Here is a 23,687-nt window from a genome sequence, read left to right as displayed (position 1 = left end):
AGGGGTTTGTACTCAACAGCCAGTCTTGACCTTCTGCATGCTTGCAAAAAATGCATGAAACATGAAACCACATCAAAAACATATTAAAAAAACACTGAAAAACACATGAATGCGCAGCAACACTAATGTGAACCTAAGCTTTAGGCAGCCGTTTCACTAAGAATGGGCTTCATATACACAACAATACAAATACAAAACAGGCCTGCCCCTTTTTTTTATGCAGTGCACCACAAAGGAAGGCACCTACTGTACCTGTACATTGTAGTGCCTTTGGGCTGGCACTTTTGTGTATCTTTTGTGATGGCTAGGTTGTCTAGCCTAAGACTGCTGTCATCAAAGGGCCAACACACTAATTGCTCAAATCTAAGAGGATGCATCTTGAAAGAGAATCAAAATAAGGAAGAGCAATAAGCTGGAGGGCGAAAAACAGCCCCAGTAACTTTCCATCATGGAATCCATAGAGAGCAAGAGATCTCCGCAGCATGCTGGTAGGTGATAGGTCATCCAACTAAAGGTGTGGCTTTTTAAAGAAAATGAACTGTAAAACATTGCACACCTTGACATTGACAAAACATTGACTTTAAAGCTTCTGGAAGGTACTTAGCTGAATTAAACCGAAAGTTTGGTAGCAAATCTCTCCTCACTGTATCCAACAGCACCCCCTGAACCTTCATTTCACATATATTCCATTGACTTTACACTCTAGTATAGGAATCCCAAGCAGCACTTCACCCAACCTGCCAATCAGATTACCCAATGCTTCAAAGGTTCTTAGGTACCTGACATGGTGATTGCTCTCTGTCCAGTGATTGCACCTGGAAGTGCTCCTGTTGGAACCGAGACAATGTGTCAGCTGTCTCATTTTCAATACTAGGCCCATACACAAAGGTACTCACAGGCCACCATTAAACTAGTGGCTCCCAGGACAGAGGGACAACCCCCAGGACAGTCAGCACATGGTCCCAGCAAGTCCAGTCCAAGTCCAGTGGTAAACTGCCTTGTTAACTAAATAGGCTTCTTCATCCTCACTGCTTTTATGTACAGGATCTCAGGTGACTCCTCGTATATTGTGTTGGGAAAGACTCTCCAAGAGGTATGATCAGCTTGTGACTGGTACCAGTATTTCATCTGTAATTGGCAAGAAAAGGTTTTGATGCCAAAGTCCCAATTCCCAGTCCAGGGAGAGATCCGGTATGCAGGCAGCCTAAGCAGCTTCTTACAGACCACAAAGGAATGTGACTTTCAGCAATCAGAAAGTTTTTTTGTGCCAGACAGGCCAGATTTCTTACTAACACTCCATTTCCTGGTTGATAGTCCTGAATCTTTGCCCTAAGATCATAAAGCCTCTAACTTCACTGACCTTAAATATTCAACGCTCTTAGAGCTTGCCTTCAGATAATTTCCCAACCATTAGTCTGGTCTAATGAGCTAGCAAAGTTTAAGTCAACTGGTAGCCATGCTTCCTCTCCAAACATTAGCAAGTATGGGGAGAAGCCAGTGGTGTAATTTTCTGTGCTATTTTAAGTGTGAACTATTGCTGCAATATGCCTGCTCCAATACTGTTTCTTCTCAATAGAGACTGTCCTGAGCATATCTAACAGGGTTCGGTTGAAGCACTCAGGCTGGGGGCTTTGAGAATAATGGGTTGTTCTTGACTTTTGGATGCCCAACATAGCTAATAACCTCTTAAAATGCTTGCTTTTAAAATCTCTTCCTTGATCTGAATAGATGCATTGGGGCAATCCATAATGAACAAATCATTTTTCCACTAGGACTTTGGCTACTGTTGAGGCCTGCTGGTCTTTGGCGAGGAATGCCTAAGACAGGGGCGAACTGACCATTTGAGCACTCGGGCACTGCCCGAGGGCCCAGGTTCAGTAGGGGGCCCCATGAGATACCCCTGGTACCTTTCATAGGCTTTTTTGAGTGTGGGAGAGGACAAAGGGGCCCCATGATCCCCTATTACCCAAGGGCCCCATGAGTTGTCAGTCCAGCCCTGGCCTAAGAATATCAAGTGAAATGGTCAGTTACCACTAATACATGTTTCTGCCTATGCGAGTCGGGTTCCAAGCACAGGGAGTCAATGAAAAAAAAGAACACTCTAATGTGCTGTGACCCAATAAGACTGAAAACAAAAACAATCCACTATAAGCTGCTGCAAGCACCAAAAATGTGATCGCAAATCAAAAGCAAAAAATAGTGGTGCAGCTCATTTAAACCTTCTTTAAAGAGTCTTTATGCCAGCATCTTGCTACAGAACGTTTAGGAGAGTGGATAATTCTTCATTTCCAGACACTGGCTTTACGATTGCCAAGCTACATTAAAGACTTTATGCTGGACTTCAATTTTTCTGTGGGTGACTCTAGATTTCATAGCCCTTTACTCATCGACTGCCCACTCCACTGGGTTACAGGCCATCAGATATAATTTTTACAGATATTGATGGGAGATCTCTACAGCCTGCCCATGTGACCCATGAAACCGCTCTGTTGACCATAGCTGTAGGGGCTCATCACCATGAGATAATCCAATTCCAAGTCATTTCCGTACCTTATTACCCAGTTGTCATTGGTTATTCTTGGTTACAGAAGCACAATCCTTGTTTTGATTGGCATAGAGTTGAGGTTCTGTCATGGTTGCCACAGTGCACTAATACTTGTTTTCACAAAGTGAATAGGGTCATGTGCATGTCTTCAATCTTTTCTTTGCCAGAGGAGTACCGAGTATTCTGTGGTGTCTTTGGCAAAGGTCAGACCAGTATTTTGCTGCCACATCAGCCTTATGACTGCAGAATTGCCAGTCCCCCTCATGGCCTGGTTTACCCTCTGTCTCGGAGGTTAAGGCTATGGAGGAGTATGTTGAAGATTCACTATCTTGGGGGGTTCATCCACAAATCCTCTTCTCCGTGCTTTTTTTTTTTTTGTGAAAAAGAAGAGTGGTGAACTGAGACCCTGTATCAATTATAGCGGTCTCAATCACATTACTAATAAAAATGCTTATCCAGTCCCATGAATAACAAAACTATTTGACCGCCTCAAGGGAGCATGGTGTTCACTAAACTCAATTTGAGAGGGACATACAATCTTGTGAGGATTAAAGAGGACCACGTATGGAAAACTGCATTTTATACTAGGAGCAGACACTACGAATTCCTCGCAATGCCCTTTGGTCTCTGTTAATAGATCCCTGGAAAACTGCAGGAGCATCTCAATGTCCTCTGAGATATGCTGCAGCAATGTGTGGTGGTTTGCCTCAATGATATTCTCTTATCTTCTCTGGCTTCTGTTTTTGACTGCATTCCCGAACTGTGTTATTTTTGCTGTTTCATTAAAGGTGTGATTTTAACAGCACTTTCTATCTCCTGTTTATGGTTCCTGACAGAAACACACTGAATTTATGCAGAAAACCATCAGATAAGAGCTAATCACATTACAGACAATGCCCACCTCAGACAGTCTGGTGCCCATATAGGAATCCATATGTTACAATGATAGTTCTTTGGGGTGATCCCGAGGGATCCCCAGATGATATGATTCAAAAAGCTATGTGTTCCATGGATGGGGCCGAAGTAACAGCTGGTTAAAGATACCTGAGTACTGTCCGTAGAATAACCAGGAAACAATTCCATAGCCGTGTTCACCAAACTCCAGTGGAATGTAATACTGAAATTCTGAGGTTCCCAAGCAAGCTTCCTCTCAGTAACCACACTGGCCCATGTCCCATCAAAAGGAGAACATAGTCCCTAAAGAGCGACGTGGCAGGACAATGGTCCTTAAAAGTGATTCCTAGTAAAGTTAGCAGGTATTCCTACTGGTCCTAGCTGCTATACAATTCCATGCGAATGATGCTACGATCCAGTGAAGTGCTGATGGAGTGCCCAGGCTATATGGGTAACTGAATAGGCATAAAAGTCAGCTGGTGACCAGCTCCTTCTGGATAACTTGAAAACACTATAAAAACACAGAATTCATTGGGCAATGGTTCTCCTGCAGCCCCAAGTTCATGACACCTCCAATCCCTGGACACGTTGTCCAGTAAGAGGCTGGAGAGCCCATAAATAGTCTGAAGCCTGGAACAGTGGTTGCGGAATCCTGGGTTTAGCCCTGCCAGAGGAGTCCTCTGTCAGAGGGGATTCTGCTTGGAATCAGGTCCCAGCTATAACAAAAGAACAAATTTCCCAAGGGACTTTGTGAGGTTCCGGCTATAGTCTAAGCTGGGGGGGGGGGGGGAGTATTTTCTAAAGTCCTGAATTGTTTTCTTATGCTCTGGAGAAGCTCACTGAAGGATACCCAGAGGAGACTGGAGGGAAGATTGTCCAGTGTCCTTGTGGTCTTGTGAGTCTGTGTCTCTCTCACTGAGGAGTGCCCAATGGATGATCCTGTGACAGTGATCTAGGAGTTGTACCCTACTCTGAAAAAGCCCTGTATTTGTATTTATCTATGCATTAACCAGGTTGTTCCTGTCCACCATTGAAACTTGCTTTTTGAATATTGTGATAAAATACATATGCAGTCAGGTCCATAAATATTGGGACATCGACACAATTCTAACATTTTTGGCTCTATACACCACCACAATGGATTTGAAATGAAACGAACAAGATGTGCTTTAACTGCGCGCTGTCAGCTTTAATTTGAGGGTATTTACATCCAAATCAGGTGAACGGTATAGGAATTACAACAGTTTGCATATGTGCCTCCCACTTGTTAAGGGACCAAACGTAATGGGACAATTGGCTTCTCAGCTGTTCCATGGCCAGGTGTGTGTTATTCCCTCATTATCCCAATTACAATGAGCAGATAAAAGGTCCAGAGTTAATTTCAAGTGTGCTATTTGCATTTGGAATCTGTTGCTGTCAACTCTCAAGATGAGATCCAAAGAGCTGTCACTATCAGTGAAGCAAGCCATCATTAGGCTGAAAAAATAAAACAAACTCATCAGAAAGATAGCAAAAATATTAGGCGTGGCCAAAACAACTGTTTGGAACATTCTTAAAAAGAAGGAACGCACCGGTAAGCTCAGCAACACCATAAGACCCGGAAGACCATGGAAAACAACTGTGGTGGATGACCGAAGAATTCTTTCCCTGGTGAAGAAAACACCCTTCACAACAGTTGGCCAGATCAAGAACACTCTCCAGGAGGTAGGTGTATGTGTGTCAAAGTCAACAATCAAGAGAAGACTGCACCAGAGTGAATACAGAGGGTTCACCACAAGATGTAAACCATTGGTGAGCCTCAAAAACAGGAAGGCCAGATTAGAGTTTGCCAAACGACATCTAAAAAAGCCTTCACAGTTCTGGAACAACAACCTATGGACAGATGAGACCAAGATCAACTTGTACCAGAGTGATGGGAAGAGAAGAGTATGGAGAAGGAAAGGAACTGCTCATGATCCTAAGCATACCACCTCATCAGTGAAGCATGGTGGTGGTAGTGTCATGGCGTGGGCATGTATGGCTGCCAATGGAACTGGTTCTCTTGTATTTATTGATGATGTGACTGCTGACAAAAGCAGCAGGATGATTTTTGAAGTGTTTTGGGAAATATTATCTGCTCATATTCAGCCAAATGCTTCACAACTCATTGGACGCCGCTTCACAGTGCAGATGGACAATGACCCAAAGCAGACTGCAAAAGCAACCAAAGAGTTTTTTAAGGGAAAGAAGTGGAATGTTATGCAATGGCCAAGTCAATCACCTGACCTGAATCCGATTGAGCATGCATTTCACTTGCTGAAGACAAAACTGAAGGGAAAATGCCCCAAGAACAAGCAGGAACTGAAGACAGTTGCAGTAGAGGCCTGGCAGAGCATCACCAGGGATGAAACCCAGCGTCAGGTGATGTCTATGCTTTCCAGACTTCAGGCTGTAATTGACTGCAAAGGATTTGCAACTAAGTATTAAAAAGTGAAAGTTTGATTTATGATTATTATTCTGTCCCATTACTTTTGGTCCCTTAACAAGTGGGAGGCACATATGCAAACTGTTGTAATTCCTACACCATTCACCTGATTTGGATGTAAATACCCTCAAATTAAAGCTGACAGTCTTTAGTTAAAGCACATCTTGTTCGTTTCATTTCAAATCCATTGTGGTGGTGTATAGAGCCAAAAATGTTAGAATTGTGTCGATGTCCCAATATTTATGGACCTGACTGTATTTCAGAGGTAGTACTGTACAGTTATTTTCCAGTTGGGAATGTGTATTATCCGCCTCCCACCCGCCATATAAGGAAATGATGGAAGGGTGGCGGTTCTCTCATTCTGGGAGGACATCGTATGCCGTCCTCCCACACTAGCTGCACATGTGTGCCCCCAGGGGCTCGCAGCACGGTGATCAGTGGTACGCTGTGTCCCTGGGACACAGCAGATTACAGATCGCATTAAAGAGCTGATGATATCGGCTCTGTCATGTGATCAACTGTGTCCAATCACAGCTGATTGCATGTAAATAGGAAATGCCAGTTATCGCAGTCCTCTCCTCATGCAGACAGCGCGTGAGGAGAGGAGAGGCAGTAATTGGCATTCCTCAAAGTTGACATGCACACTGATCACCAGGGCACTGATCATCAGTGTCCTGATGATTAGTGTAGCCCCATCAGTGCCACCTGTCATTGCCCCTAATTGCCACTTGTCAGTGCCCATCAATGACACATACCAGTGCCCATCAGTGCACATCAATGCCACATATCAATTCCCATCAGCGCTGCTTATCAGCGCTGCCAATCAGCACTGCCTTTCAGTGCCACCAATCAGTGCTGCCTATCAGTGCCAGTCAGTGCCGCCTATCAGTGTTTGTCAGTGCTGCCTATCAGTGCCAGTCAATGCCACCATCAATGCCAGTCAGTGCCACCTATCAGTACCATATATGAGTGCTACCTTTCAGTGCCCATCAGCGATGCCTGTCAGTACCCACCAGTGATGCCTGTCAATGCCCATCAGTGCCGCCTATCAGTGCCCATCACTGCAGCCTCATTAGCGCACATCAATGAAGGAGAAAAACTACTTAATTACACAATTTTTATAACAGAAACTAAGAAAAAATATTTTTTCCCCCAAATTTTCAGTCTTTTTTTAGTTTGTTTAGCAAAAAATAAAACCCCCAGCAATGATTAAATACCACCAAAAGGGGCCCATGCGCGGCCGGCTCCTAAGATGGGCGCTTAGCAGAGAGGCTCCAAGGTATCGCTATAGCAACTCGACTTTCCACATCGACTAACAGGACACCGGCACTCTGACACAGGGAATATAAACCCACTCACCATCCAGAAACATGCCATGCTGCCGTAAGTCTCTGGCACAGCCTCAGACACTTACAGACTTCTATCCGGGCCATGACACAAGATTCCAAGATGGTGCCATAACATGCGGGAGACACGTCTCTGCAGCAGAGCAAACCAGTTACACACTGAATCCCAGGCTATCTGTACCACTCTACGACGGAGATCCAGGTGAGACCTCTCCTCCTCTCTCACCCACAACCCGCATCCCAGCAAAATCCAGGCACAGGATTGAGGGCCCTGACAATTCCACCCGCAATACCTCCAGAGGCTAATTATACTCCTACATTACTATTACAGTCTGCCATTGAGGAATTTCCTGCTTCGGACCAACCGGTCTCTGAAATGGCCATGAAAAATATGCTTCTTTCACCCTACACAGCGATATTACAAATGTGATTAGCCCAATATGAAAGCCATTGTTGATCATTCTAAGCGCATACAACATATTGAGTGCAAAATGGCTGACATGTTTACAGCGCTGGTAGATGCGCACGCTGACTATGAGAACGAAATCTTACAACTAAAAAACAAAATCGCAGACCTAGAGGATCGCTCTAGAAGAAACAACATTAAATTTTGCGATATCGATCACCTCTGATGCTCTAATACCTTATTTACAACAACTTTTGAAACACCTCATCCCATCACTGGGTCCACTAGAGGCAGCGCTTGACAGAGCCCACAGAATCCACAAGACTACCTTCCTACCAGCCTCTACTCCTAGAGGTGTACTTGTCAGAGTCCGTTTTTACCACATAAAAGAAAAACTAATGATAGCGGCAAGACACCCATCATCCTTTCCTGCCTCTCATGTAGGGGTTCAATTATAATCTGATTTAACCAAAGTAACACTTCTCAATAGAATGAAGCTATTATCTGTCACTAAAGCCTTACGGAACCATGGGTCCAATGGGTCTTTCCCACCAAACTGCTCATAAAAAATAAAGGCAGATCCTTTGTAATCCGAATTCTGAAGGAAGGCATAGACCTACTAAAAGAGTGGAATATTTTACCTGCTGTTGACCACAGACCAGCATCACAACAACCCCACCAAATGGAGGATGACTGGACCTAAATATCTTACCTCAACAGATGATCCCCCAGACCATGTTTTTCTCTTTTGTGCACACATTGCTATAAAGCCTCGCCTCAATTTTGACGTATTCTAATCTTTTCTGGTTGATGCATGACAACTACCTATTGTCGCCATGGTTACTACGAGCCCCCTGGATAACAGTAGTCATGTTGGCTACCCATGTTTCTTGCATTTTTTGCAAGTATTTTGTACAAACGTTTTTCCCCGAAACTCTTAAGCTTATCCTTCAGTCAACTGTACCTCACACCGCTAACCTACTCTCTTGGCAAACTTACTACCTCCACCTGCCTATGTACTACCCTCCAACCTGCATTGTTATCCATCAAAGAGCCCGATGTAGACCACTCTCGACACAATATCTTCGGTCAACCCAGCCTTTAGGTTGTACAAAGTGTATCCAACCAAATCAACAGACCATCCAGGACCACCTTTACACCAGTTTATATCCACGATATGTTTAAAGTAATTTCACTCAATGTCAAAGGACTAAACTCGACCTATAAAAGATCATCTTTGACTAAAGAAATCCACACCCTCCATGCGGATATCATTTTTATCCAAGAGACCCATTTCGCCTCTACTAGAACACCTACCTACCCAATCAAAAACATTACCAAGAAATATATGGCTTCACATCACAAAAAAAACAATGGAGTCCTGACAGCTATCAAAGACTCGATCAACTTTTATTTTATCTTGGAATGCGCAGATCCTCAAGGCCGCTTCCACATCCTGTTATTTCATATCAACAATGTTCCCTACACTCTTGTAAACGTATATGGTCCGAATGCTAACCAGATCTCATTTTGCAAGCTCTTGATCACCAAGATCGAATCTATCAAGAAGGGCCACCTGATCATTGGTGGTGACTACAACATAGTAGGTAACACACAAATGGACTCATCCTCAGGCAAAAGACACCCAAATCACAGCTTAAGCAATTTCTTCATACCAATGAACTCTATGACATTTGGAGATGTCAGCACGGCTCTGAAAGGGACTACACTTATTTCTCCCCATCACATGTTCATACTCAAGAATAGACTTCTTCCTCATGGACAAATGGACTCTGCAATGCATCTCTTCCTCAACAATTGGGACGATTACATGGTCTGACCACACCCCAATCTCTGTCTCAGTGGGACCCTGAAAAGCATCATCAATCCCCAAACCATGGAGATTGAACTCCTCCATCCTATCTGATCCCACCCACAAGGAAACCATCAAGGAAGCACATGCCATTTTTTTTTAGACCAATGACACCCCAGACGTTTCAATACAAACCCTATGGAATACTTACAAAGCATTTGTAAGAAGGATTCTTATTAAATTAAATGCTCAAATAAATACCCGTAGGAGGCATCAGACAGAGGAGGTACTAACCTCTATTAGAACAAAAGAAACTCTAAACAAATCTATCCGACCGATTCTAACTCTGCCTCATTATTGGTTGATAGAGAGAAACTTTGCTCTCTTTTATTATACCAATATGACCTTAACCTGAAAAAAATGGAGGCCAAATTGTATTCCCTAAGCAACAAAGCAGGCTCCCTATTAGCCAAATCAATCAAACAACAATGCCTTAAAACCAAAATCCAAACAATTCAATCTCCAAAAATCAAATCTTCTGTATCAAATCCACTTGACATAGCGAACTCCTTTGCAGATTTCTACCAATCACTTTATAATCTAAAAGATGATAAGGAGACCCCCACAACCATCTTCAGAAGCCATAAAAGCTTTCTTACAATCAACTAAGCTACCAGCTCTATCCCCTACACAATGACAAAATATCTCAGATCCCTTTCAACCATCAGAAATTAAATCGGTAATCCGAACATTATCCCTCAACAAATCCCCCGGTAGTGATGGTTACACGAATGAATACTATAAAGAATTTGCAAATATTCTCGCTCCACACCTAGCTAGCCTCTTCAATTCTGCTGCCTCCTCAGGTAAAATGCCAAAAGAAATGTTACAATCTACTATTGCGACAATTCCAAAATCAGATAATGACCCTCAACTAGTGTAAGCCGTGTACCGGGGTAAGCTCCCCAGGATACAGTGAAGTCACGAACGAGGAAGGCAACCCCAACACCAGGTTTTGCCACAACAGAATTTTACTTAGATGTGGCAAATAAACACAACCACAAATGCTGAGAACACAATAAATTTACATACACCCAGCTCAAAGGCTGAGACCCTTGTGCTGCACAGCATGGCGCCTCCTGATGGATGACGGTAGAAAGCAAAGTAATTTACCTACTGGAGGGCACAACTGAGCTGTCACACCTTACCTGTTATTACCCTAAAAGATCAAGAATCAGTGTATGGGTGTACGGGATGGGCTAGCCTGCGGTGCAGCACAACAGCTTACAATCTTACACAAATCTACAGTATTCCCTCTCCCATAACTGGTCCTTTAGCACGTGCCTGAGTATTCCTTCTGAACAAAACGCCAGTCTGGCTTGAGTTTGTGGGATTTTATCAGCTCTCCAATGTGAAATGTCACTTTAAGTTGTGGAGTCCTTCCAAAGATCAGTAACAACATTTGTGGCCTGACACAGAGACCCTAACTAACTAACTATAGGCCTGTGTCAGTCTCTGGAGGCGTCAACACTGAAATGAGGTGCGTGCACGATCTTACCGACCCGGGTCTGCCTTGCATCCGCTGGTGACTCAGAACAGAACAAATGTCTCTCCAACAAGCATGCGAGCTCATCAGCCTTCCTGGCAGCAATCTTCCTTTCTCTGAACAGGATCAGCGTCTTGAACACCATCGGCTTCACTAGCTGCAGTTCCCACACCTGGATGCCAATGGATTCTCTGCTCACATGGCTCTTTTCCTTCACCATCATCAAAACATGGCTGCAGTCTCTCTTCCTGTTCACTGAGCTCCCATGTGTAAAACCCCACCCCTTCCTGAATATAGAAATATCTATTCAGTCTGAGGCTGTGTTAGAAAAACAGTGATATCTTGTGGCTAAATTGCAGAATGTCAGTAAAACATTTCAAAACATTTAATTCACAATGAGAGCTGTTTCCCCATCTCACATGCCACCCCACTAGAGGTTGTCGTCCTCGGCAACCCTCCCCATACAAACTCATTCTGGGCAAAACGCTGTGGGGGCACACCAGCATTGGGCCTTGTTGACCTTCGTAGAGTGACAGGCTCAGAATCCCTGGGGACGTCAGGCACATTTAATGGGAGAGGAGCTGCTGACCGCTCAACACTTTCCCTCAGTGGCAAACTTGCTATGGTTGGAACCTCTGTGGGTACCGAGGTAGAGACAATCCACCATTCCTCCCCCTCCTCTAAGGGGATTTCCTCAGTACTCTGAGCAGGAGGAGCCATCCTCTCCACGCACACTGGTTCATCAAAATTACAATGCCTCAACATGTTACGGTGCAAGTTTCGTGAGGGCCCCCCAATCCCTATTGGCTCTACCTCATAGACTGGGATGGCAGAGTCTACCCTCCTCTTCACTGTGTATGGGACCGCCTCCCACCGCCCATCCAACTTTCCAGACGGCCGCTTGGCTTTGACTATCACTCGATCACCCGGAGCATACCCCTCCTTCTGCACTGGTTTTGGATTGGGGTATACCACTTGTCTAAGGTGCTCCCCCACAACCTTGTGGATCGCTCTCAGCTGGCAGCGATGCTCTTGCGCCCATGCGGTAGTATTTCTTGATGGTGGCTCCATCGGATCGGGCATGTGGAGATCTTCAATCTCCCGTCCGGCCCTCCCAAACATGAGCATATGTGGGGAGTATCCGGTGTACCCTGTTATTATAGGCCCACATCAGTTCAGGTAGGTATTCAGGCCACCAAGCTTTTTGGCGGTCCTCCAGAATCCGCAGCATCTGGAGCAAGGTGCGGTTGAACCGCTCGCACGCCCCATTTCCCTAGGGGTGATACAGGGTGGTGCAGGAACGTTCAATCCCATACAGTTGGTACAACTCATTCATTAGAGTACCCTGAAAACATGCCCCCTAGTCCGAAAGTATTCTCTGTGGATATCCGAACACCTGTATAAAGTGTTTGCAGACCGCTTCAGCGGCCGACTCTGCCGTCTGGTCTCTGGTGGATACAGCCACCGCATACTTTGTGAAATGATCTGTCATGACAAGACAGTACGAGTGTCCCGAGGTAGAATACCCAATCTGTACATAACCGATCATAAGGAGCTCTAGGGGTGCTGATGTCCGGATGGCCTGGACAGGAGCCCGCTGTTCAGTACTCTTACTCAGCCCACAGGGCCCACACTTAAGACATGCCTCGGCCACCATGTCTGCCAAATCTGGTTAGTGCACGAGCCGTTGGAGCCACTTGAACGTTTTCTCGCTCCCAAAATGGGCACCCCTTTCATGGGCTTCCCGGTCCCAATGACATGGGGATGACAATCTGTCACCAGTACTGCAACTCTGTCTGCAAGTATATGGTCCGACACAGGAGGCCCTGGGTAACAGCTTATCCCACTGCCTCAACAACTTTTGGCCCTCGGGAGTCAGACGAGCCCGCTCTTCTAACTGAGGCCAGATCTTGGTCCGGACCCATTCTTTCACTTTCCACAGGTCCGGGCAGCTATCCTGGACCCTCTCCCAATCAGCCAATGTCTTTCCCAGCACCATTGGCATCCCGGACGCCACCCCACTTGAATGTGCCACGTCCGGGAACATGGGTAATCGACCAAGGTCAGTTTCAGTGTCCTCTAGCTCCTCATCGGCACTCTGAACCGACAACCCTACAGGAACTCGGGAGAATGCGTCAGCATTGCCGTTCTCCCTACCTGACCGGAACTTGATGCGGTATTGGTACTTAGAAAGGCGAGCCAACCACCTCTGCTCAAGCGCACCGAGTTTGGCATTTTCAAGATGTGCTAACGGGTTGTTGTCCGTCATCATGGTCACCTCTGCACCGGTCAGGTACTCCCCGACATTTTCGGTCATGGCCCACACCAGTGCCAGTAGTTCCAATTTAAAGGAGCTGTAGTTGTCAGGGTTGCGCTCTGACTCCCTCAGAGCCCGGCTGCCATAGGCAATGACTCTCTCACGTCCATCCTGGACTTGGGATAACACAGCCCCCAGACCATGTAGACTTCCGTCAGTGTACAGCAGGAATGGGGTGTCGAACCGCACATAAGCCAGAATTGGGGCACTGATCAGCGCCCCTTCACTGCTTCAAAGGCCCCTTGTTGTCGGGGTCCACACTCGATGGGGCGATTCTTCAGGCCCCGTGCAGTGCCCCTCAATAACTCGTTTAACGGGCTCATCAAATGAGCAAACTTGGGTATAAACCTCCTGTAGTAACCGGCCAGTCCAATGAACGCACGCACCTCTCGTAGTGTACTCGGCTGGGGCCACTTCTGGACGGCCTCCACCTTGTCGGGGGTTGGCTTTACCCCCTCCTGGGTGACCAAATGCCCCAAATACTCTATCTGCTGTCGAAACAGTTGGCACTTCTTGGGCTTGATTTTGAGCCCATGGTCTTGCAGCCGTCCTAAGACCTGTCGCAGTTTCTGGAGTTGATCCTCAAAAGAGGCCCCAAACACTACTATATTGTCCAGGTATATTAATACCGACTCGAAGTTGAGATCTCCCAGACAGTGTTCCATCAACCGCTGAAATGTTCCCGGGGCATTGGACAGGCCGAATGGCATCCTGTTGAACTCGTAGAGACCCATAGGTAGGATGAAGGCCGTCTTCGCTTTGTCCTTCTTGGTTCACCGGTACCTGCCAATACCCACTGGCCAGGTCAAGAGTCGAGAAGAACTTCGCATGACTCAGGGCGAACAACAACTTCTCAATCCGTGGAAGGGGGTAGACATCCCGGACGGTCTGGGTATTCAGCTTCCGATAATCCACGCAGAAACGGAGACTCCCATCTTTCTTCCGCACCAAGACTACTGGAGCAGCCCAAGGACTTTGACTCTCCTGGATCACCTGGTTTTCCAACATGCTGGCCGCCATATCCTTCACCTCCTGGTACATTTTAGGCGGGATTTGCCGGTAACGTTCACTGATCGGTGCAGCATTGCCGGTGGGGATTTTGTGTTCGATGGTGGAGGCACACCCGAAGTCCTCATCATGTCTCGAAAAGGCCTCCTGAAATTCCCAAAGGGTGTCTTCCAGCAACTTCTGTTGTCCTGGAGTCAGGATCTTGCAGTTCACCCCCATCCGGGCCATGATCACTCGACCGCCCCACTCCGCTGTCGGGGTCTCCCTTTTCGCTGATGACATTATACTAATGATCACTGATCCTACCCATTCCTTACATAGAATCAGGGCAATTCTAAACTCATACACTGAAATATCGTACTATCGATGGGGGGCACAGTCTCTGATGGGGGTGCTGCTTCTGATGGAGTGCGGCTTCAAAAGAGTGCGAAGCAGTTAAACACAGCAATCTAATTATGCCTTCTCTACTTTCACAGGTAAATGCATCTCTCCTACCTCCACTCCTAACTCAAACGCATTGACTCCTGCTGTTTTCCCCCTGGGTAAATGCATCTCTCCTACCTCCACTCCTAACTCAAACGCATTGACTCCTGCTGTTTTCCCCCTGGGTAAATGCATCTCTCCTACCTCCACTCCTAACTCAAACGCATTGACTCCTGCTGTTTTCCCCCTGGGTAAATGCATCTCTCCTACCTCCACTCCTAACTCAAACGCATTGACTCCTGCTGTTTTCCCCCTGGGTAAATGCATCTCTCCTACCTCCACTCCTAACTCAAACGCATTGACTCCTGCTGTTTTCCCCCTGGGTAAATGCATCTCTCCTACCTCCACTCCTAACTCAATATCGCTTTCACTCCTGTTATATTCAGAACAAATGGTGTATTTATATTTGTGTGTATGTTGAGCAGTCCTCACCTCCAGTTGCACCCAGTTTACGACTGTAGCCTGGTTCCTATGAGACATCCCCCACTATTCATGTGAGCCTTATCAGCTTCTAATTTGGGTGGAGTTGAATGCTCATTTGAGCATCTCCCTATAAATTTAGATCAGCTCATGGGGGGAGATCTCTGATGGGGGGCACAGTCTCTGATGGGGGTGCTGCTTCTGATGGAGTGCGAAGCAGTTAAACACAGCAGTTGAACTTAAGCAGCAGAAAGACACAACAACAGCAAGAAACTCTACTGCATGCTGGACAGACTGCAAGCAAACACCCAGGGAAACATCTCTTACATGCCTGAGTCCCACTCTGTGTACCTTTATATAATACACTCCTCTTCATACTACTATCCTCTGTTCCCAAATCTCATTTCTTTACCCCTCTGCTCCACCCCAAAACTTGCACATCTCCCCCTCATTGCTATCATCTCCCTACTACTGCTCTCATCACCCCCCCAAAATGCCTCTTCTACTCCTTCTCATTTTCCTCTCCTCCATTCCCAAAATCCATTCACTATATCCCTCTGCTCCTCCTAAACATTTGTATATTGTGTCCTCACTGCTTCCTTCGCCCCTCTATGGCACCCACCACCTCCTCCTATTATTCCACTCTCCCACTGACCCGAACACCTCCACTAGGAGTTTCTCACGCTCCTGCACATCCCGCTCCCAGGCCACCTTTCTCATTCTTCTCCTCCTCCTAGCCGCGGGAGACATCTCCCCGAATCCTGGCCCTCCACCACCTCCCTCACCTGCACAACACCCTCCCGCCTCCATGTCCTACCGCTACCCCCGCAACCTAGTATCTGTCCCCCTGCTCCCTAAAATCTCCCCCCCCGTTTTCATGTGCACTCCTGAACGCCCGATCGGTGTGCAACAAACTTACCGCCATCTACGACCTCTTTGTTTCCCGCTCCCTCAACCTCCTGGCGATCACAGAAACCTGGATCCAGCCCACTGACTCTACCTCCCCTGCTGCACTCTCCTATGGAGGTCTCACCTGGACCCACTCACCCAGACCTAACGGTCGTAAAGGTGGTGGGGTTGGTCTGCTCCTGTCACCGCAGAGCACCTTCCGAGTCCTCCCAAACCCCCCCTCCCTATCCTTCTCCTCCTTCGAGGCCCACTGCGTCCGACTATTCTCCCCAACCCCCCTGAAGATTGCTGTGATATACCGGCCTCCTGGATCCATACCCCGCTTCCTGGATGACTTTTCCTCCTGGCTACCCTTCTTCCTCTCCTCTGAGCTACCCACCATCATTCTTGGGGATTTCAACATCCCTGTCAACCTTGACAACCCAGACACAGCCCGTCTCCTCCACTTAACCTCCTCCTTTGCACTTGCACAGTGCATACAATCCACCACCCACTCCAACGGTAATATCCTTGATCTTGTCTTCTCCAACCGCTGCGCTCCCCACAACCTCACTAACACCCCCTTCCCTCTCTCTGACCACAACCTGATCACCTTCTCTATCTCCTCGTCCTCCAACGCCTACCCTTCCAAATGTCACACTACTACCAGCCATAACCTCCGCAACCTTAACCCTGCCCCCCTCCACTCTGCAGCTGATCAACTCCACGACCGCATCCTCCCCCTGTCCTGCCCCGACTTGGCTATGACTGCCTACAACAACGCGCTGTCAGCAGCCCTTGACTCACTAGCGCCTTTAACCACACGCAACATCAGACTCCGACCGCTCCAGCCCTGGCAGACTGATCACACCAAAACCCTCAAACGACGCAGTCGTGCCCTGGAGCGACTATGGCGCAAAACAAAATCCCAACAAGCTTTCACCTGCTACAAATCTGCCTTCCGCACCTACACCTCCTCCCTCCACGCAGCCAAACAAGCCTACTTCCTAACCCTCATCAAGGCCCTCTCCTCCAATCCTCGCCGACTCTTCTCCACCTTCAACTCTCTACTCTCTCCACCCTCACCTCCACCCAGCACCTCACTCACCGCCCTTGAGATTGCCAATCACTTCAAAAACAAGATTGACACAATTCGCAAGGACATTGCCGCAACTCACACCCCCTCTCAACCCGTCCCCTCTCACACAGCTACCCCCTCATCCCCCCTCCCCCTCGACATTACCCGCAGGGACTTCGTCACTGCTCAAACTCCCTCCAACCCCGTTCCCCCTCACTCAGCTACCCCCTCATCACCCCTCTCCCACGGCCCCACCACTGCTCTGACCTCCACTCCCACCCCACCCTACATTCCTCATACTGAAGCTCCCCCAACACTCCACACCTTTGACCTTACTACCATCGAGGAAGTCTCCAAGATCCTCTCTGATGCCCGCCTCACCACCTGCCCCCTCGACCCTATCCCCTCACAATTCCTACGACCTCCCTCCCCCTCCATCCTACGCTCCCTCACCCACATCTTTAATCTCTCCCTCTCCTCCGGCACTTTCCCCTCCCCACTGAAGCATGCACACATCACCCCCATACTTAAAAAGCCCTCCCTGGACCCCAATGACCCGAACAACCTCAGACCCATCTCCCTGCTCCCACTTACATCTAAACTCCTCGAGCGCCTCGTCTACACCCGCCTATGCTCTCACCTCAACAACAACAACCTCCTCGATCCCCTACAGTCTGGCTTCCGCCCCCTACACTCCACCGAAACCGCCTTACTCAAACTCTCCAACGACCTTCTAACCGCCAAAGCTAATGGCCACTATTCAGTGCTCCTACTCCTTGACCTCTCTGCGGCCTTCGACACAGTTGACCACCCCCTCCTCCTCAAAATACTACACTCCCTCGGCCTCAGAGATTCTGCTCTCTCCTGGCTCTCATCCTACCTGTCACAACACTCTTTCAGCGTTACCTATAATGCTACCACCTCCCCCTCACTCCCCCTCTCTGTTGGGGTCCCTCAAGGCTCTGTCCTTGGGCCCCTTCTCTTCTCCATCTACACCTCCTCCCTTGGCCAACTCATACACTCTCACGGCTTCAACTACCACCTCTATGCCGACGACACACAAATCTATCTCTCAACCCCCCCACCTCACCCCCTCGGTCTCTGCCCAAATCACACACCTACTGAGCGACATATCAGATTGGATGTCGCTCCACTTCCTTAAACTGAATCTCTCCAAAACCGAGCTCCTTGTCTTCCCCCCAGCCCGAACCCCACCCCCCATTGACTTCTACATCACATCCAACAACGCCAATATCAAACCCGCTCTGCAGGCCAGAGTACTTGGTGTCATTCTGGACTCCAACCTATCCTTCCAGCCCCAAGTCCAATCTTTAACAAACTCGTGCAGACTCCACCTCCGCAACATCGCCAAAATCCGCACGTTCCTAGCCCCAGAAACCACTAAGCAGCTCATCCACTCCCTCATCATATCACGACTCGACTACTGCAACTCCCTCCTCACTGGCCTGCCTCGCCGCTGGCTATCCCCGCTTCAGTCGATCCTGAATATGGCTGCCAGACTCATTCACCTTTCCAACCGCTCCATTTCCGCCACCCCCCTCTGCCAATCCCTCCACTGGCTTCCGATTGCGCAACGGATCAAATTTAAAATCCTAACACTGACGTACAAAGCTGTCCACCATACTGCCCCGAACTACATCACTGACCTAATATCCAAGTACCGCCCAGCACGCACACTCCGCTCCTCACAAGACCTCCTTCTCTCTAGTTCCCTGGTCTCCTCCTCCCATGCCCGCCTCCAGGACTTCTCCAGGGTGTCACCCATCCTCTGGAACTCCCTTCCCCAACCCATCAGATTATCACCTACTCTCCTCTCCTTTAGGCGCACCCTGAAAACCCATCTCTTCAGGGAAGCCTACCTCACCCCCTGCTAACTTGCTGACCTCCTCCACTCTTCCTACCACTCCATCCCCCACAGCTATCTCCTCCTGTACCACTATCCCATCCCTTCTAGATTGTAAGCTCGAAAGAGCAGGGCCCTCGATCCCCTCATGTTTTGCATTGTATTGGTATTGTTCTGTCACATGTTCTGTCCCCCTTTGTAATGTACAGCGCTGAGTGAACTATTGGCGCTTTATAAATACTGTATAATAATAATAATTCCTTACATAGAATCAGGGCAATTCTAAACTCATACACTGAAATATCGTACTACAAATTCAATGAAAACAAATCCTTCATACTAAATCTGCACACACCAAAAAAATGTCCAAACTCTTCTTTCCAAACAATTCCCTTTCACATGGGTGGAACACTCCATTCCCTATTTAGGGATTCATATCTCTGCCTCAATTTCGCACCTCTGTGATCTAAATCAGAAAGTATTTTTACATTCTCTCCCACAACAACTCCAATCCTTTCAAACATTTGGTCTATCTAAATTGGAACATATTGCTACTCTAAAAATATTTGTTTTACCCAAACTACTATATATCTTCAGAACTCTTCCCATACCCGTCCCTATGCAATTCTTTCACGCTACACAAAGACAGTTTTCATGTTTCATTTGGGAATCAAAATGACCCAGATGTACCAATAACTTACTAATCCATCCCTATCACAGAGGAGGAGCAAATCTCCCACATTTACACACTTACTATCTAGCAGCACTATTGGATCAGATCCACTACTGGTGGCATCCAACTAGAGAGAAAACATGGACTAACATGGAAATATTATTGTTCCACCCTAACACTCCACCGACTCTTCTCCTTCTACATTCCACTTCAACCAGACCTTCCCAACACACCCACACCTGCATTAAGGCCTCCTTAGAAGCCTGGTTAACCCTATTATCACATACATTCCCAACCTCCAAATCAATATCAACTCCCTGTCAGGGAGCGAGGAGCCAGACATACAAGGAGGTGCAATTAAAGGTAGGTTTATTAATATAAAAATTAGACAAGAGTCTATGCAAGTCCAATAGCGGAAATCGTAGCCAAAGCCGGGGTCAAGAGCCAGGAAGAATTGTCGCCAGAGCCGGGATCAGAAGCCAGGAAGAATGGTTGCTAGAGCCGGGGTCAGAAGCCAGGAGGAATCTGAGCCAAAGACGAGTCAGTATCCAGGAAAGCAATGAGTAGCTAAACAGGAGCTTGCTGTTGTGCAACAGACAGGACATGAATGCAATGGACAGCCAAAAACAGCAGACTTATATGTGATAAGCCGCCACCTACTGGGGGAGGAGCCGCAGAGGGCTGAAAGCATAAAGGATCCCACAATGCTTTGCAGACACCTAAGATGGGTGCCAGCACATGGAGCAGCACAAGGTCTGAGGAAAGGTTGGACCTTGACAGTACCTCCTCCTCAAGGGCCCCTCCCCCTCCGTGGCTCAACATAAGGCTTCTGGGGAAAGCTGGCGTGAAAAGCACGGAGGAGGGCAGGAGCATGAACATCCGCGGAAGGAACCTAGGAACGCTCCTCGGGACCATAACCACGCCAATGGACCAGGAACTGCACCCGACCGCAGACCAACCGAGAGTCCAGGATGCGGCTCACCTCATACTCCTCATGACTGTTGACCTGGATAGGGCGGGGCTGAGGCAGAGAGGCAGTAAAGCGATTACAGACCAGAGGCTTCAACAGGGATACGTGGAAGACATTGGAGATACGCATCCCAGGAGGAAGAGCAAGGGCATAGGCAGCCGGGTTCACCCTGCGGAGGATGCGGAAAGGACCAACAAAATGGGGAGCCAGTTTTGGTGCGGGCACCCGAAGATTGAGGTTATGAGTGGACATCCACACCCGATCTCCGACCTGGTATGAAGGAGCGGGTAACCGTCTACGATCAGCCTGGAGCTTCTGACGCTGTGCTGAGTCCTTCAAGGACCTCTGGATCTGCCCCCATGAAGAACGCAGGGCAGCAAGATTGTTCTCCACAGCCGGAATGTCCTGTGGCAAGAACAACTCAGGCAATACAGCGGGTTGGAACCTATAGTTGGCCATGAAGGGAGACATCCCGGAGGAGGAGTTGACAGCCGAGTTCCTCGCAAACTCTGCCCATGGCAGGAGATCGACCCAATTGTCTTGATGGTCTGAGATATAGCAGCGAAGGAATTGTTCCAGGGCCTGGTTGGAACACTCCACAGCCCCATTAGACTGCGGGTTGTAGGCCGAAGAGAAGGAGAGCTTGATACCCAACTGGGAGCAGAAGGCGAGCCAGAACCTGGACACAAACTGGCTCCCACGGTCCGAGACAATCACCTTAGGCAACCCATGCAAGCAAAAGATCTCCCTGGTGAAAACCATAGCCAGTTCTTGCGCAGTCAGCAATTTCTTGAACGGAACACAATGGCACATCTTGGACAAACGATCAATGACCATAAGAATGACCGTATGGCCTTAAGACGCAGATAGGTCCACAATGAAATCCATGCCCAGGTGTGACCAGGGATGCTCCCCATTGGGAATGGGTTGCAGAAGGCCAAATGGAAGATGCAGAGGAGATTTATTCTGGGCACAGACAGAACATGCCGCTACATATGAGGCGATGTCGGAACGGAGAGATGGCCACCAGAATAGACGAGAAACGACCCAGGACAACTGGTTCCTCCCCAGATGACCGGCAGTCTTGGAATTATGGTAGGTACGCAGCAGGTGGGTGCGCAATCCCTCAGGTACGAAACATCTACCAGCCGGTCTCTCAGAGGGAGCATCAGTTTGAGCTGCCAAAATCTGCTCCCCAAGGGGAGAAGTCAGGCTGGTATGAATGGCAGCCAGGATCTGATCCGGAGGTATGACCGAGGTTGGCTCAGAGTCCTCCCTGGACAGCTCAGAGTATTGCCGCAACAAGGCATTAGCCCTGACATTCTTGGAGCCAGGCAAATAGGAGACCACATAGTTAAAACGCGACAAGAACAGAGCCCATCTGGCCTGACGGGGCGTCAACCTCTTAGCCTCCGAGGGATACGCCAGGTTCTTGTGGTCCGTGAGAATGAGAACCGGAACCGCAGAACCCTCGAGCAAGTGCCTCCATTCCTTGAGAGCCTGAATAATGGCCAACAACTCCCTGTCTCCAATCTGGTAGTTGCATTCTGCGGAGGAAAGCTTCCTGGAGTAGAACCCATAGAGAAGAAGGGGTCCATCGGGCAACCGACACTGAGACAGGAGGGCGCCTACTCCTGTCTCAGATGCATCACCCTCGAGGACAAAGGGCAACCCAGGATTGGGATGATACAGTATTGGAGCCAAAGCGAAGGCGGATTTCAGAGCTTCGAAAGCTAAGATGGCCTCGGATGACCACTCATGGGGATTACTTCCCTTCTTGGTCAGATCTGAGAGAGGCTTGGCCAGCGTGGAGAAGTTCCTGATAAACTTCCGATAATAGTTGGCGCATCCCAAAAAGCGCTGAATGGACCGAAGACCACTGGGACGAGGTCAAAGCAGAACCGCCGAAACCTTCTGAGGGTCCATGGAGAATCCCACAGCGGAAATGATGTAGCCCAAAAAGGCAACCTGGGATCGGTGAAATTCACACTTCTCGAGCTTACAGAAAAGCTCGTTCTCACGTAACCGTTGCAGCACCTGCTTGACATCCTGGATATGGGACTCCATAGACGCATATTAAACCAGGATGTCATCCAAGTAAACCACCACGCACTGCTGCAACAAGTAACGAAAGACATCATTAATGAACTCCTGAAAGACTGTGAGCGCGTTACACAACCCGAAGGGCATAACCAGGGATTCATAGTGGCCAGTTCTGGTGTTGAACGCGGTCTTCCACTCGTCGCCGTCCTTAATCCGTACGAGGTCGTACGCCTCCCTAAGATCGAGTTTAGTAAAGACCATTGCTCCCTTGAGGCGGTCGAACAACTCGGTAATCAACGGAATTGGGTAAGCATTCTTAATCGTGATTCGATTGAGACCCCTATAATCAATGCAAGGCCTCAATTCACCGCCCTTCTTTTCCATGAAGAAAAGCCAGCTCCTGCTGGGGAAGTAGACTTGCGATTGTGCCCCCGCAATCCGCAATGTACTCCTCCATGGCCTGATTCTCCGCAACCAAAAGAGGATACACACTGCCACGAGGAGCGAGTTTCAAGGCTATGGCACAATCGTATGGACGATGAGGAGGCAGAGCACCAGCGCGCACCTTGTCAAACACATCCAGGTACTCCCCATAGTCAGTGGGAAACACAGAGTCCGAGGAGGCACACAACACCTTAACAGATCCACGGATGCAACCGACCTCACACTGTGGAGACCACGAGAGAATCTCGGCCAACCGCCAATTAAAGGTCGGATTGTGCTTCTGAAGCCAGGGATATCCCAAAACCACGGAGTAGTGTGGAGAAGAAATTACCTGGAAACAGGCCAACTCCCTGTGAACAGCCCTAATAGCTACTTCAACCGGCAGGGTCTCGTGGGTAACCTGCATCAGTTGCAGGGGCCTGCCATTTATCGCCTTGAGAACCAATGGAGTAACTCGAGCCTGCAGAGGAATGGAGTACTGAGCA

This window comes from Staurois parvus, unplaced genomic scaffold (assembly GCF_062004578.1).
Source record: "Staurois parvus isolate SC_StPar_1 unplaced genomic scaffold, SC_StPar_1.0 ptg001192l, whole genome shotgun sequence".
Taxonomy (NCBI): Eukaryota; Metazoa; Chordata; class Amphibia; order Anura; family Ranidae; genus Staurois; species Staurois parvus.
This window is presented reverse-complemented; position numbering follows the sequence as displayed.